The sequence below is a fragment of the Strix aluco genome, chromosome 19 (assembly GCF_031877795.1).
Source record: "Strix aluco isolate bStrAlu1 chromosome 19, bStrAlu1.hap1, whole genome shotgun sequence".
NCBI classification, from domain to species: domain Eukaryota; kingdom Metazoa; phylum Chordata; class Aves; order Strigiformes; family Strigidae; genus Strix; species Strix aluco.
The window spans coordinates 2080466-2095712 of NC_133949.1; positions in this window are offsets into that span (position 1 = coordinate 2080466).

Here is a 15247-nt window from a genome sequence, read left to right on the forward strand (position 1 = left end):
GTTGTCCTGGAGAGCTTGCAGAGCACTGGGGAAAGGCAGGCAGAGAATTCCCTGCTAGCACCTTCTCTGTGCCTGGGAAGCAGAAGTGTTCACATTGCTTCGCAAGAATCGCTTTTGTGCAGAAAACAGTAACAGTTGTTCAGAACGAAAGAAAGCACAGAGCCCCAGATTCTATGTTGTCCTGGAGAGCTTGCAGAGCACTGGGGAAAGGCAGGCAGAGAATTCCCTGCTAGCACCTTCTCTGTGCCTGGGAAGCAGAAGTGTTCACATTGCTTCGCAAGAATCGCTTTTGTGCAGAAAACAGTAACAGTTGTTCAGAACGAAAGAAATCACAGAGCCCCAGATTCTATGTTGTCCTGGAGAGCTTGCAGAGCACTGGGGAAAGGCAGGCAGAGAATTCCCTGATAGCACCTTCTCTGTGCCTGGGAAGCAGAAGTGTTCACATTGCTTCGCAAGAATCGCTTTTGTGCAGAAAACAGTAACAGTTGTTCAGAACGAAAGAAAGCACAGAGCCCCAGATTTTATGTTGTCCTGGAGAGCTTGCAGAGCACTGGGGAAAGGCAGGCAGAGAATTCCCTGCTAGCTCCTTCTCTGTGCCTGTTCACATTGCTTCGCAGAATCGCTTTTGTGCAGAAAACAGTAACACTTGTTCAGAACGAAAGAAAGCACAGAGCCCCAGATTCTATGTTGTCCTGGAGAGCTTGCAGAGCACTGGGGAAAGGCAGGCAGAGAATTCCTTGCTAGCACCTTCTCTGTGCCTGGGAAGCAGAAGTGTTCACATTGCTTCACAAGAATCGCTTTTGTGCAGAAAACAGTAACACTTGTTCAGAAGGAAAGAAAGCACAGAGCCCCAGATTTTATGTTGTCCTGGAGAGATTGCAGAGCACTGGGGAAAGGCAGGCAGAGAGTTCCCTGCTAGCACCTTCTCTGTGCCTGGGAAGCAGAAGTGTTCACATTGCTTCGCAAGAATCGCTTTTGTGCAGAAAAGAGTAACAGTTGTTCAGAACGAAAGAAAGCACAGAGCCCCAGATTCTATGTTGTCCTGGAGAGCTTGCAGAGCACTGGGGAAAGGCAGGCAGAGAATTCCCTGATAGCACCTTCTCTGTGCCTGGGAAGCAGAAGTGTTCACATTGCTTCGCAAGAATCGCTTTTGTGCAGAAAACAGTAACACTTGTTCAGAAGGAAAGAAAGCACAGAGCCCCAGATTTTATGTTGTCCTGGAGAGCTTGCAGAGCACTGGGGAAAGGCAGGCAGAGAATTCCCTGATAGCACCTTCTCTGTGCCTGTTCACATTGCTTCGCAGAATCGCTTTTGTGCAGAAAACAGTAACACTTGTTCAGAAGGAAAGAAAGCACAGAGCCCCAGATTCTATGTTGTCCTGGAGAGCTTGCAGAGCACTGGGGAAAGGCAGGCAGAGAATTCCTTGCTAGCACCTTCTCTGTGCCTGGGAAGCAGAAGTGTTCACATTGCTTCGCAGAATCGCTTTTGTGCAGAAAACACTAACACTTGTTCAGAACGAAAGAAAGCACAAAGCCACAGATTTTATGTTGTCCTGGAGAGCTTGCAGAGCACTGGGGAAAGGCAGGCAGAGAATTCCTTGCTAGCACCTTCTCTGTGCCTGGGAAGCAGAAGTGTTCACATTGCTTCGCAAGAATCGCTTTTGTGCAGAAAACAGTAACACTTGTTCAGAACTAAAGAAAGCACAGAGCCCCAGATTCTATGTTGTCCTGGAGAGCTTGCAGAGCACTGGGGAAAGGCAGGCAGAGAATTCCCTGCTAGCACCTTCTCTGTGCCTGGGAAGCAGAAGTGTTCTCATTGCTTCGCAGAATCGCTTTTGTGCAGAAAACAGTAACACTTGTTCAGAAGGAAAGAAAGCACAGAGCCCCAGATTCTATGTTGTCCTGGAGAGCTTGCAGAGCACTGGGGAAAGGCAGGCAGAGAATTCCCTGCTAGCACCTTCTCTGTGCCTGTTCACATTGCTTCGCAGAATCGCTTTTGTGCAGAAAACAGTAACACTTGTTCAGAAGGAAAGAAAGCACAGAGCCCCAGATTTTATGTTGTCCTGGAGAGCTTGCAGAGCACTGGGGAAAGGCAGGCAGAGAATTCCTTGCTAGCACCTTCTCTGTGCCTGGGAAGCAGAAGTGTTCACATTGCTTCGCAGAATCGCTTTTGTGCAGAAAACAGTAACACTTGTTCAGAAGGAAAGAAAGCACAGAGCCCCAGATTTTATGTTGTCCTGGAGAGCTTGCAGAGCACTGGGGAAACGCAGGCAGAGAATTCCCTGATAGCACCTTCTCTGTGCCTGTTCACATTGCTTCGCAAGAATCGCTTTTGTGCAGAAAACAGTAACACTTGTTCAGAACTAAAGAAAGCACAGAGCCCCAGATTCTATGTTGTCCTGGAGAGCTTGCAGAGCACTGGGGAAAGGCAGGCAGAGAATTCCCTGCTAGCACCTTCTCTGTGCCTGGGAAGCAGAAGTGTTCACATTGCTTCGCAAGTGTCGCTTTTGTGCAGAAAACAGTAACACTTGTTCAGAAGGAAAGAAAGCACAGAGCCCCAGATTTTATGTTGTCCTGGAGAGCTTGCAGAGCACTGGGGAAAGGCAGGCAGAGAATTCCCTGATAGCACCTTCTCTGTGCCTGTTCACATTGCTTCGCAGAATCGCTTTTGTGCAGAAAACAGTAACACTTGTTCAGAACGAAAGAAAGCACAGAGCCCCAGATTTTATGTTGTCCTGGAGAGCTTGCAGAGCACTGGGGAAAGGCAGGCAGAGAATTCCCTGATAGCACCTTCTCTGTGCCTGTTCACATTGCTTCGCAGAATCGCTTTTGTGCAGAAAACAGTAACACTTGTTCAGAAGGAAAGAAAGCACAGAGCCCCAGATTTTATGTTGTCCTGGAGAGCTTGCAGAGCACTGGGGAAAGGCAGGCAGAGAATTCCTTGCTAGCACCTTCTCTGTGCCTGGGAAGCAGAAGTGTTCACATTGCTTCGCAAGAATCGCTTTTGTGCAGAAAACAGTAACAGTTGTTGAGAACGAAAGAAAGCACAGAGCCCCAGATTCTATGTTGTCCTGGAGAGCTTGCAGAGCACTGGGGAAAGGCAGGCAGAGAATTCCCTGATAGCACCTTCTCTGTGCCTGTTCACATTGCTTCGCAGAATCGCTTTTGTGCAGAAAACACTAACACTTGTTCAGAACGAAAGAAAGCACAGAGCCCCAGATTCTATGTTGTCCTGGAGAGCTTGCAGAGCACTGGGGAAACGCAGGCAGAGAATTCCCTGCTAGCACCTTCTCTGTGCCTGGGAAGCAGAAGTGTTCACATTGCTTCGCAAGAATCGCTTTTGTGCAGAAAACAGTAACACTTGTTCAGAACTAAAGAAAGCACAGAGCCCCAGATTCTATGTTGTCCTGGAGAGCTTGCAGAGCACTGGGGAAAGGCAGGCAGAGAATTCCCTGATAGCACCTTCTCTGTGCCTGTTCACATTGCTTCGCAAGAATCGCTTTTGTGCAGAAAACAGTAACACTTGTTCAGAAGGAAAGAAAGCACAGAGCCCCAGATTCTATGTTGTCCTGGAGAGCTTGCAGAGCACTGGGGAAAGGCAGGCAGAGAATTCCCTGCTAGCACCTTCTCTGTGCCTGGGAAGCAGAAGTGTTCACATTGCTTCGCAAGAATCGCTTTTGTGCAGAAAACAGTAACAGTTGTTCAGAACGAAAGAAAGCACAGAGCCCCAGATTCTATGTTGTCCTGGAGAGCTTGCAGAGCACTGGGGAAAGGCAGGCAGAGAATTCCCTGATAGCACCTTCTCTGTGCCCGTTCACATTGCTTCGCAGAATCGCTTTTGTGCAGAAAACAGTAACACTTGTTCAGAACGAAAGAAAGCACAGAGCCCCAGATTCTATGTTGTCCTGGAGAGCTTGCAGAGCACTGGGGAAAGGCAGGCAGAGAATTCCTTGCTAGCACCTTCTCTGTGCCTGGGAAGCAGAAGTGTTCACATTGCTTCGCAAGAATCGCTTTTGTGCAGAAAACAGTAACACTTGTTCAGAAGGAAAGAAAGCACAGAGCCCCAGATTTTATGTTGTCCTGGAGAGCTTGCAGAGCACTGGGGAAAGGCAGGCAGAGAATTCCCTGCTAGCACCTTCTCTGTGCCTGGGAAGCAGAAGTGTTCACATTGCTTCGCAGAATCGCTTTTGTGCAGAAAACAGTAACACTTGTTCAGAACGAAAGAAAGCACAGAGCCCCAGATTCTATGTTGTCCTGGAGAGCTTGCAGAGCACTGGGGAAAGGCAGGCAGAGAATTCCCTGATAGCACCTTCTCTGTGCCTGTTCACATTGCTCCGCAAGAATCGCTTTTGTGCAGAAAACAGTAACACTTGTTCAGAACTAAAGAAAGCACAGAGCCCCAGATTCTATGTTGTCCTGGAGAGCCTGCAGAGCACTGGGGAAAGGCAGGCAGAGAATTCCCTGCTAGCACCTTCTCTGTGCCTGGGAAGCAGAAGTGTTCACATTGCTTCGCAAGAATCGCTTTTGTGCAGAAAACAGTAACAGTTGTTCAGAACGAAAGAAATCACAGAGCCCCAGATTCTATGTTGTCCTGGAGAGCTTGCAGAGCACTGGGGAAAGGCAGGCAGAGAATTCCCTGCTAGCACCTTCTCTGTGCCTGGGAAGCAGAAGTGTTCACATTGCTTCGCAAGAATCGCTTTTGTGCAGAAAACAGTAACAGTTGTTCAGAACGAAAGAAAGCACAGAGCCCCAGATTTTATGTTGTCCTGGAGAGCTTGCAGAGCACTGGGGAAAGGCAGGCAGAGAATTCCCTGCTAGCTCCTTCTCTGTGCCTGTTCACATTGCTTCGCAGAATCGCTTTTGTGCAGAAAACACTAACACTTGTTCAGAACGAAAGAAAGCACAGAGCCCCAGATTCTATGTTGTCCTGGAGAGCTTGCAGAGCACTGGGGAAAGGCAGGCAGAGAATTCCTTGCTAGCACCTTCTCTGTGCCTGGGAAGCAGAAGTGTTCACATTGCTTCGCAAGAATCGCTTTTGTGCAGAAAACAGTAACACTTGTTCAGAAGGAAAGAAAGCACAGAGCCCCAGATTTTATGTTGTCCTGGAGAGATTGCAGAGCACTGGGGAAAGGCAGGCAGAGAGTTCCCTGCTAGCACCTTCTCTGTGCCTGGGAAGCAGAAGTGTTCACATTGCTTCGCAAGAATCGCTTTTGTGCAGAAAAGAGTAACAGTTGTTCAGAACGAAAGAAAGCACAGAGCCCCAGATTCTATGTTGTCCTGGAGAGCTTGCAGAGCACTGGGGAAAGGCAGGCAGAGAATTCCCTGATAGCACCTTCTCTGTGCCTGGGAAGCAGAAGTGTTCACATTGCTTCGCAAGAATCGCTTTTGTGCAGAAAACAGTAACACTTGTTCAGAAGGAAAGAAAGCACAGAGCCCCAGATTTTATGTTGTCCTGGAGAGCTTGCAGAGCACTGGGGAAAGGCAGGCAGAGAATTCCCTGATAGCACCTTCTCTGTGCCTGTTCACATTGCTTCGCAGAATCGCTTTTGTGCAGAAAACAGTAACACTTGTTCAGAAGGAAAGAAAGCACAGAGCCCCAGATTCTATGTTGTCCTGGAGAGCTTGCAGAGCACTGGGGAAAGGCAGGCAGAGAATTCCTTGCTAGCACCTTCTCTGTGCCTGGGAAGCAGAAGTGTTCACATTGCTTCGCAGAATCGCTTTTGTGCAGAAAACAGTAACACTTGTTCAGAACGAAAGAAAGCACAAAGCCACAGATTTTATGTTGTCCTGGAGAGCTTGCAGAGCACTGGGGAAAGGCAGGCAGAGAATTCCTTGCTAGCACCTTCTCTGTGCCTGGGAAGCAGAAGTGTTCACATTGCTTCGCAAGAATCGCTTTTGTGCAGAAAACAGTAACACTTGTTCAGAACTAAAGAAAGCACAGAGCCCCAGATTCTATGTTGTCCTGGAGAGCTTGCAGAGCACTGGGGAAAGGCAGGCAGAGAATTCCCTGCTAGCACCTTCTCTGTGCCTGGGAAGCAGAAGTGTTCTCATTGCTTCGCAGAATCGCTTTTGTGCAGAAAACAGTAACACTTGTTCAGAAGGAAAGAAAGCACAGAGCCCCAGATTCTATGTTGTCCTGGAGAGATTGCAGAGCACTGGGGAAACGCAGGCAGAGAATTCCCTGATAGCACCTTCTCTGTGCCTGTTCACATTGCTTCGCAGAATCGCTTTTGTGCAGAAAACAGTAACACTTGTTCAGAAGGAAAGAAAGCACAGAGCCCCAGATTTTATGTTGTCCTGGAGAGCTTGCAGAGCACTGGGGAAAGGCAGGCAGAGAATTCCTTGCTAGCACCTTCTCTGTGCCTGGGAAGCAGAAGTGTTCACATTGCTTCGCAGAATCGCTTTTGTGCAGAAAACAGTAACACTTGTTCAGAACGAAAGAAAGCACAGAGCCCCAGATTTTATGTTGTCCTGGAGAGCTTGCAGAGCACTGGGGAAACGCAGGCAGAGAATTCCCTGATAGCACCTTCTCTGTGCCTGTTCACATTGCTTCGCAAGAATCGCTTTTGTGCAGAAAACAGTAACACTTGTTCAGAACGAAAGAAAGCACAGAGCCCCAGATTCTATGTTGTCCTGGAGAGCTTGCAGAGCACTGGGGAAAGGCAGGCAGAGAATTCCCTGATAGCACCTTCTCTGTGCCTGGGAAGCAGAAGTGTTCACATTGCTTCGCAAGTGTCGCTTTTGTGCAGAAAACAGTAACACTTGTTCAGAAGGAAAGAAAGCACAGAGCCCCAGATTTTATGTTGTCCTGGAGAGCTTGCAGAGCACTGGGGAAAGGCAGGCAGAGAATTCCCTGATAGCACCTTCTCTGTGCCTGTTCACATTGCTTCGCAGAATCGCTTTTGTGCAGAAAACAGTAACACTTGTTCAGAAGGAAAGAAAGCACAGAGCCCCAGATTTTATGTTGTCCTGGAGAGCTTGCAGAGCACTGGGGAAAGGCAGGCAGAGAATTCCCTGATAGCACCTTCTCTGTGCCTGTTCACATTGCTTCGCAGAATCGCTTTTGTGCAGAAAACAGTAACACTTGTTCAGAAGGAAAGAAAGCACAGAGCCCCAGATTTTATGTTGTCCTGGAGAGCTTGCAGAGCACTGGGGAAAGGCAGGCAGAGAATTCCTTGCTAGCACCTTCTCTGTGCCTGGGAAGCAGAAGTGTTCACATTGCTTCGCAAGAATCGCTTTTGTGCAGAAAACAGTAACAGTTGTTGAGAACGAAAGAAAGCACAGAGCCCCAGATTCTATGTTGTCCTGGAGAGCTTGCAGAGCACTGGGGAAAGGCAGGCAGAGAATTCCCTGATAGCACCTTCTCTGTGCCTGTTCACATTGCTTCGCAGAATCGCTTTTGTGCAGAAAACACTAACACTTGTTCAGAACGAAAGAAAGCACAGAGCCCCAGATTCTATGTTGTCCTGGAGAGCTTGCAGAGCACTGGGGAAACGCAGGCAGAGAATTCCCTGCTAGCACCTTCTCTGTGCCTGGGAAGCAGAAGTGTTCACATTGCTTCGCAAGAATCGCTTTTGTGCAGAAAACACTAACACTTGTTCAGAAGGAAAGAAAGCACAAAGCCACAGATTTTATGTTGTCCTGGAGAGCTTGCAGAGCACTGGGGAAAGGCAGGCAGAGAATTCCCTGATAGCACCTTCTCTGTGCCTGTTCACATTGCTTCGCAGAATCGCTTTTGTGCAGAAAACAGTAACACTTGTTCAGAAGGAAAGAAAGCACAGAGCCCCAGATTCTATGTTGTCCTGGAGAGCTTGCAGAGCACTGGGGAAAGGCAGGCAGAGAATTCCCTGATAGCACCTTCTCTGTGCCTGTTCACATTGCTTCGCAAGAATCGCTTTTGTGCAGAAAACAGTAACACTTGTTCAGAAGGAAAGAAAGCACAGAGCCCCAGATTCTATGTTGTCCTGGAGAGCTTGCAGAGCACTGGGGAAAGGCAGGCAGAGAATTCCCTGATAGCACCTTCTCTGTGCCTGTTCACATTGCTTCGCAGAATCGCTTTTGTGCAGAAAACAGTAACACTTGTTCAGAAGGAAAGAAAGCACAGAGCCCCAGATTCTATGTTGTCCTGGAGAGCTTGCAGAGCACTGGGGAAACGCAGGCAGAGAATTCCCTGCTAGCACCTTCTCTGTGCCTGGGAAGCAGAAGTGTTCACATTGCTTCGCAAGAATCGCTTTTGTGCAGAAAACAGTAACAGTTGTTCAGAACGAAAGAAAGCACAGAGCCCCAGATTCTATGTTGTCCTGGAGAGCTTGCAGAGCACTGGGGAAAGGCAGGCAGAGAATTCCCTGATAGCACCTTCTCTGTGCCCGTTCACATTGCTTCGCAGAATCGCTTTTGTGCAGAAAACAGTAACACTTGTTCAGAACGAAAGAAAGCACAGAGCCCCAGATTCTATGTTGTCCTGGAGAGCTTGCAGAGCACTGGGGAAAGGCAGGCAGAGAATTCCTTGCTAGCACCTTCTCTGTGCCTGGGAAGCAGAAGTGTTCACATTGCTTCGCAGAATCACTTTTGTGCAGAAAACACTAACACTTGTTCAGAACGAAAGAAAGCACAAAGCCACAGATTTTATGTTGTCCTGGAGAGCTTGCAGAGCACTGGGGAAAGGCAGGCAGAGAATTCCTTGCTAGCACCTTCTCTGTCCCTGGGAAGCAGAAGTGTTCACATTGATTCGCAAGAATCGCTTTTGTGCAGAAAACAGTAACACTTGTTCAGAAGGAAAGAAAGCACAGAGCCCCAGATTTTATGTTGCCCTGGAGAGCTTGCAGAGCACTGGGGAAAGGCAGGCAGAGAATTCCCTGCTAGCACCTTCTCTGTGCCTGGGAAGCAGAAGTGTTCACATTGCTTCGCAGAATCGCTTTTGTGCAGAAAACAGTAACACTTGTTCAGAACGAAAGAAAGCACAGAGCCCCAGATTCTATGTTGTCCTGGAGAGCTTGCAGAGCACTGGGGAAAGGCAGGCAGAGAATTCCCTGCTAGCACCTTCTCTGTGCCTGGGAAGCAGAAGTGTTCACATTGCTTCGCAAGAATCGCTTTTGTGCAGAAAACAGTAACAGTTGTTCAGAACGAAAGAAAGCACAGAGCCCCAGATTTTATGTTGTCCTGGAGAGCTTGCAGAGCACTGGGGAAAGGCAGGCAGAGAATTCCCTGCTAGCTCCTTCTCTGTGCCTGTTCACATTGCTTCGCAGAATCGCTTTTGTGCAGAAAACACTAACACTTGTTCAGAACGAAAGAAAGCACAGAGCCCCAGATTCTATGTTGTCCTGGAGAGCTTGCAGAGCACTGGGGAAAGGCAGGCAGAGAATTCCTTGCTAGCACCTTCTCTGTGCCTGGGAAGCAGAAGTGTTCACATTGCTTCGCAAGAATCGCTTTTGTGCAGAAAACAGTAACACTTGTTCAGAAGGAAAGAAAGCACAGAGCCCCAGATTTTATGTTGTCCTGGAGAGATTGCAGAGCACTGGGGAAAGGCAGGCAGAGAGTTCCCTGCTAGCACCTTCTCTGTGCCTGGGAAGCAGAAGTGTTCACATTGCTTCGCAAGAATCGCTTTTGTGCAGAAAACAGTAACAGTTGTTCAGAACGAAAGAAAGCACAGAGCCCCAGATTCTATGTTGTCCTGGAGAGCTTGCAGAGCACTGGGGAAAGGCAGGCAGAGAATTCCCTGATAGCACCTTCTCTGTGCCTGGGAAGCAGAAGTGTTCACATTGCTTCGCAAGAATCGCTTTTGTGCAGAAAACAGTAACACTTGTTCAGAAGGAAAGAAAGCACAGAGCCCCAGATTTTATGTTGTCCTGGAGAGCTTGCAGAGCACTGGGGAAAGGCAGGCAGAGAATTCCCTGCTAGCACCTTCTCTGTGCCTGTTCACATTGCTTCGCAGAATCGCTTTTGTGCAGAAAACAGTAACACTTGTTCAGAAGGAAAGAAAGCACAGAGCCCCAGATTCTATGTTGTCCTGGAGAGCTTGCAGAGCACTGGGGAAAGGCAGGCAGAGAATTCCTTGCTAGCACCTTCTCTGTGCCTGGGAAGCAGAAGTGTTCACATTGCTTCGCAGAATCGCTTTTGTGCAGAAAACACTAACACTTGTTCAGAACGAAAGAAAGCACAAAGCCACAGATTTTATGTTGTCCTGGAGAGCTTGCAGAGCACTGGGGAAAGGCAGGCAGAGAATTCCTTGCTAGCACCTTCTCTGTGCCTGGGAAGCAGAAATGTTCACATTGCTTCGCAAGAATCGCTTTTGTGCAGAAAACAGTAACACTTGTTCAGAAGGAAAGAAAGCACAGAGCCCCAGATTTTATGTTGTCCTGGAGAGCTTGCAGAGCACTGGGGAAAGGCAGGCAGAGAATTCCCTGCTAGCACCTTCTCTGTGCCTGGGAAGCAGAAGTGTTCACATTGCTTCGCAGAATCGCTTTTGTGCAGAAAACAGTAACACTTGTTCAGAAGGAAAGAAAGCACAGAGCCCCAGATTCTATGTTGTCCTGGAGAGCTTGCAGAGCACTGGGGAAAGGCAGGCAGAGAATTCCCTGATAGCACCTTCTCTGTGCCTGTTCACATTGCTTCGCAGAATCGCTTTTGTGCAGAAAACAGTAACACTTGTTCAGAAGGAAAGAAAGCACAGAGCCCCAGATTTTATGTTGTCCTGGAGAGCTTGCAGAGCACTGGGGAAAGGCAGGCAGAGAATTCCTTGCTAGCACCTTCTCTGTGCCTGGGAAGCAGAAGTGTTCACATTGCTTCGCAGAATCGCTTTTGTGCAGAAAACAGTAACACTTGTTCAGAACGAAAGAAAGCACAGAGCCCCAGATTTTATGTTGTCCTGGAGAGCTTGCAGAGCACTGGGAAAACGCAGGCAGAGAATTCCCTGATAGCACCTTCTCTGTGCCTGTTCACATTGCTTCGCAAGAATCGCTTTTGTGCAGAAAACAGTAACACTTGTTCAGAACTAAAGAAAGCACAGAGCCCCAGATTCTATGTTGTCCTGGAGAGCTTGCAGAGCACTGGGGAAAGGCAGGCAGAGAATTCCCTGCTAGCACCTTCTCTGTGCCTGGGAAGCAGAAGTGTTCACATTGCTTCGCAAGTGTCGCTTTTGTGCAGAAAACAGTAACACTTGTTCAGAAGGAAAGAAAGCACAGAGCCCCAGATTTTATGTTGTCCTGGAGAGCTTGCAGAGCACTGGGGAAAGGCAGGCAGAGAATTCCCTGATAGCACCTTCTCTGTGCCTGTTCACATTGCTTCGCAGAATCGCTTTTGTGCAGAAAACAGTAACACTTGTTCAGAAGGAAAGAAAGCACAGAGCCCCAGATTTTATGTTGTCCTGGAGAGCTTGCAGAGCACTGGGGAAAGGCAGGCAGAGAATTCCTTGCTAGCACCTTCTCTGTGCCTGGGAAGCAGAAGTGTTCACATTGCTTCGCAGAATCGCTTTTGTGCAGAAAACAGTAACACTTGTTCAGAAGGAAAGAAAGCACAGAGCCCCAGATTTTATGTTGTCCTGGAGAGCTTGCAGAGCACTGGGGAAAGGCAGGCAGAGAATTCCCTGCTAGCACCTTCTCTGTGCCTGGGAAGCAGAAGTGTTCACATTGCTTCTCAGAATCGCTTTTGTGCAGAAAACAGTAACACTTGTTCAGAAGGAAAGAAAGCACAGAGCCCCAGATTCTATGTTGTCCTGGAGAGCTTGCAGAGCACTGGGGAAAGGCAGGCAGAGAATTCCTTGCTAGCACCTTCTCTGTGCCTGTTCACATTGCTTCGCAAGAATCGCTTTTGTGCAGAAAACAGTAACACTTGTTCAGAACTAAAGAAAGCACAGAGCCCCAGATTCTATGTTGTCCTGGAGAGCTTGCAGAGCACTGGGGAAATGCAGGCAGAGAATTCCCTGCTAGCACCTTCTCTGTGCCTGGGAAGCAGAAGTGTTCACATTGCTTCGCAAGAATCGCTTTTGTGCAGAAAACACTAACACTTGTTCAGAAGGAAAGAAAGCACAGAGCCCCAGATTCTATGTTGTCCTGGAGAGCTTGCAGAGCACTGGGGAAAGGCAGGCAGAGAATTCCCTGATAGCACCTTCTCTGTGCCTGTTCACATTGCTTCGCAAGAATCGCTTTTGTGCAGAAAACAGTAACACTTGTTCAGAACGAAAGAAAGCACAGAGCCCCAGATTCTATGTTGTCCTGGAGAGCTTGCAGAGCACTGGGGAAAGGCAGGCAGAGAATTCCCTGATAGCACCTTCTCTGTGCCTGTTCACATTGCTTCGCAGAATCGCTTTTGTGCAGAAAACAGTAACACTTGTTCAGAAGGAAAGAAAGCACAGAGCCCCAGATTCTATGTTGTCCTGGAGAGCTTGCAGAGCACTGGGGAAAGGCAGGCAGAGAATTCCCTGCTAGCACCTTCTCTGTGCCTGGGAAGCAGAAGTGTTCACATTGCTTCGCAAGAATCGCTTTTGTGCAGAAAACAGTAACAGTTGTTCAGAACGAAAGAAAGCACAGAGCCCCAGATTCTATGTTGTCCTGGAGAGCTTGCAGAGCACTGGGGAAAGGCAGGCAGAGAATTCCCTGATAGCACCTTCTCTGTGCCCGTTCACATTGCTTCGCAGAATCGCTTTTGTGCAGAAAACAGTAACACTTGTTCAGAACGAAAGAAAGCACAGAGCCCCAGATTCTATGTTGTCCTGGAGAGCTTGCAGAGCACTGGGGAAAGGCAGGCAGAGAATTCCCTGCTAGCACCTTCTCTGTGCCTGGGAAGCAGAAGTGTTCACATTGCTTCGCAGAATCGCTTTTGTGCAGAAAACAGTAACACTTGTTCAGAAGGAAAGAAAGCACAGAGCCCCAGATTCTATGTTGTCCTGGAGAGCTTGCAGAGCACTGGGGAAAGGCAGGCAGAGAATTCCCTGATAGCACCTTCTCTGTGCCTGTTCACATTGCTTCGCAGAATCGCTTTTGTGCAGAAAACAGTAACACTTGTTCAGAAGGAAAGAAAGCACAGAGCCCCAGATTTTATGTTGTCCTGGAGAGCTTGCAGAGCACTGGGGAAAGGCAGGCAGAGAATTCCTTGCTAGCACCTTCTCTGTGCCTGGGAAGCAGAAGTGTTCACATTGCTTCGCAGAATCGCTTTTGTGCAGAAAACAGTAACACTTGTTCAGAACGAAAGAAAGCACAGAGCCCCAGATTCTATGTTGTCCTGGAGAGCTTGCAGAGCACTGGGGAAAGGCAGGCAGAGAATTCCCTGATAGCACCTTCTCTGTGCCTGTTCACATTGCTTCGCAGAATCGCTTTTGTGCAGAAAACAGTAACACTTGTTCAGAAGGAAAGAAAGCACAGAGCCCCAGATTCTATGTTGTCCTGGAGAGCTTGCAGAGCACTGGGGAAAGGCAGGCAGAGAATTCCCTGCTAGCACCTTCTCTGTGCCTGGGAAGCAGAAGTGTTCACATTGCTTCGCAGAATCGCTTTTGTGCAGAAAACAGTAACAGTTGTTCAGAACGAAAGAAAGCACAGAGCCCCAGATTCTATGTTGTCCTGGAGAGCTTGCAGAGCACTGGGGAAAGGCAGGCAGAGAATTCCCTGATAGCACCTTCTCTGTGCCTGTTCACATTGCTTCGCAGAATCGCTTTTGTGCAGAAAACAGTAACACTTGTTCAGAAGGAAAGAAAGCACAGAGCCCCAGATTTTATGTTGTCCTGGAGAGCTTGCAGAGCACTGGGGAAAGGCAGGCAGAGAATTCCTTGCTAGCACCTTCTCTGTGCCTGGGAAGCAGAAGTGTTCACATTGCTTCGCAAGAATCGCTTTTGTGCAGAAAACAGTAACACTTGTTCAGAACGAAAGAAAGCACAGAGCCCCAGATTCTATGTTGTCCTGGAGAGCTTGCAGAGCACTGGGGAAAGGCAGGCAGAGAATTCCCTGATAGCACCTTCTCTGTGCCTGTTCACATTGCTCCGCAAGAATCGCTTTTGTGCAGAAAACAGTAACACTTGTTCAGAACTAAAGAAAGCACAGAGCCCCAGATTCTATGTTGTCCTGGAGAGCTTGCAGAGCACTGGGGAAAGGCAGGCAGAGAATTCCCTGCTAGCACCTTCTCTGTGCCTGGGAAGCAGAAGTGTTCACATTGCTTCGCAAGAATCGCTTTTTTGCAGAAAACAGTAACAGTTGTTCAGAACGAAAGAAAGCACAGAGCCCCAGATTCTATGTTGTCCTGGAGAGCTTGCAGAGCACTGGGGAAAGGCAGGCAGAGAATTCCCTGATAGCACCTTCTCTGTGCCTGTTCACATTGCTTCGCAGAATCGCTTTTGTGCAGAAAACATTAACACTTGTTCAGAAGGAAAGAAAGCACAGAGCCCCAGATTTTATGTTGTCCTGGAGAGCTTGCAGAGCACTGGGGAAAGGCAGGCAGAGAATTCCTTGCTAGCACCTTCTCTGTGCCTGGGAAGCAGAAGTGTTCACATTGCTTCGCAAGAATCGCTTTTGTGCAGAAAACAGTAACACTTGTTCAGAACGAAAGAAAGCACAGAGCCCCAGATTCTATGTTGTCCTGGAGAGCTTGCAGAGCACTGGGGAAAGGCAGGCAGAGAATTCCCTGATAGCACCTTCTCTGTGCCTGTTCACATTGCTCCGCAAGAATCGCTTTTGTGCAGAAAACAGTAACACTTGTTCAGAACTAAAGAAAGCACAGAGCCCCAGATTCTATGTTGTCCTGGAGAGCTTGCAGAGCACTGGGGAAAGGCAGGCAGAGAATTCCCTGCTAGCACCTTCTCTGTGCCTGGGAAGCAGAAGTGTTCACATTGCTTCGCAAGAATCGCTTTTGTGCAGAAAACAGTAACAGTTGTTCAGAACGAAAGAAAGCACAGAGCCCCAGATTCTATGTTGTCCTGGAGAGCTTGCAGAGCACTGGGGAAAGGCAGGCAGAGAATTCCCTGCTAGCACCTTCTCTGTGCCTGGGAAGCAGAAGTGTTCACATTGCTTCGCAAGAATCGCTTTTGTGCAGAAAACAGTAACAGTTGTTCAGAACGAAAGAAATCACAGAGCCCCAGATTCTATGTTGTCCTGGAGAGCTTGCAGAGCACTGGGGAAAGGCAGGCAGAGAATTCCCTGATAGCACCTTCTCTGTGCCTGGGAAGCAGAAGTGTTCACATTGCTTCGCAAGAATCGCTTTTGTGCAGAAAACAGTAACACTTGTTCAGAACTAAAGAAAGCACAGAGCCCCAGATTTTATGTTGTCCT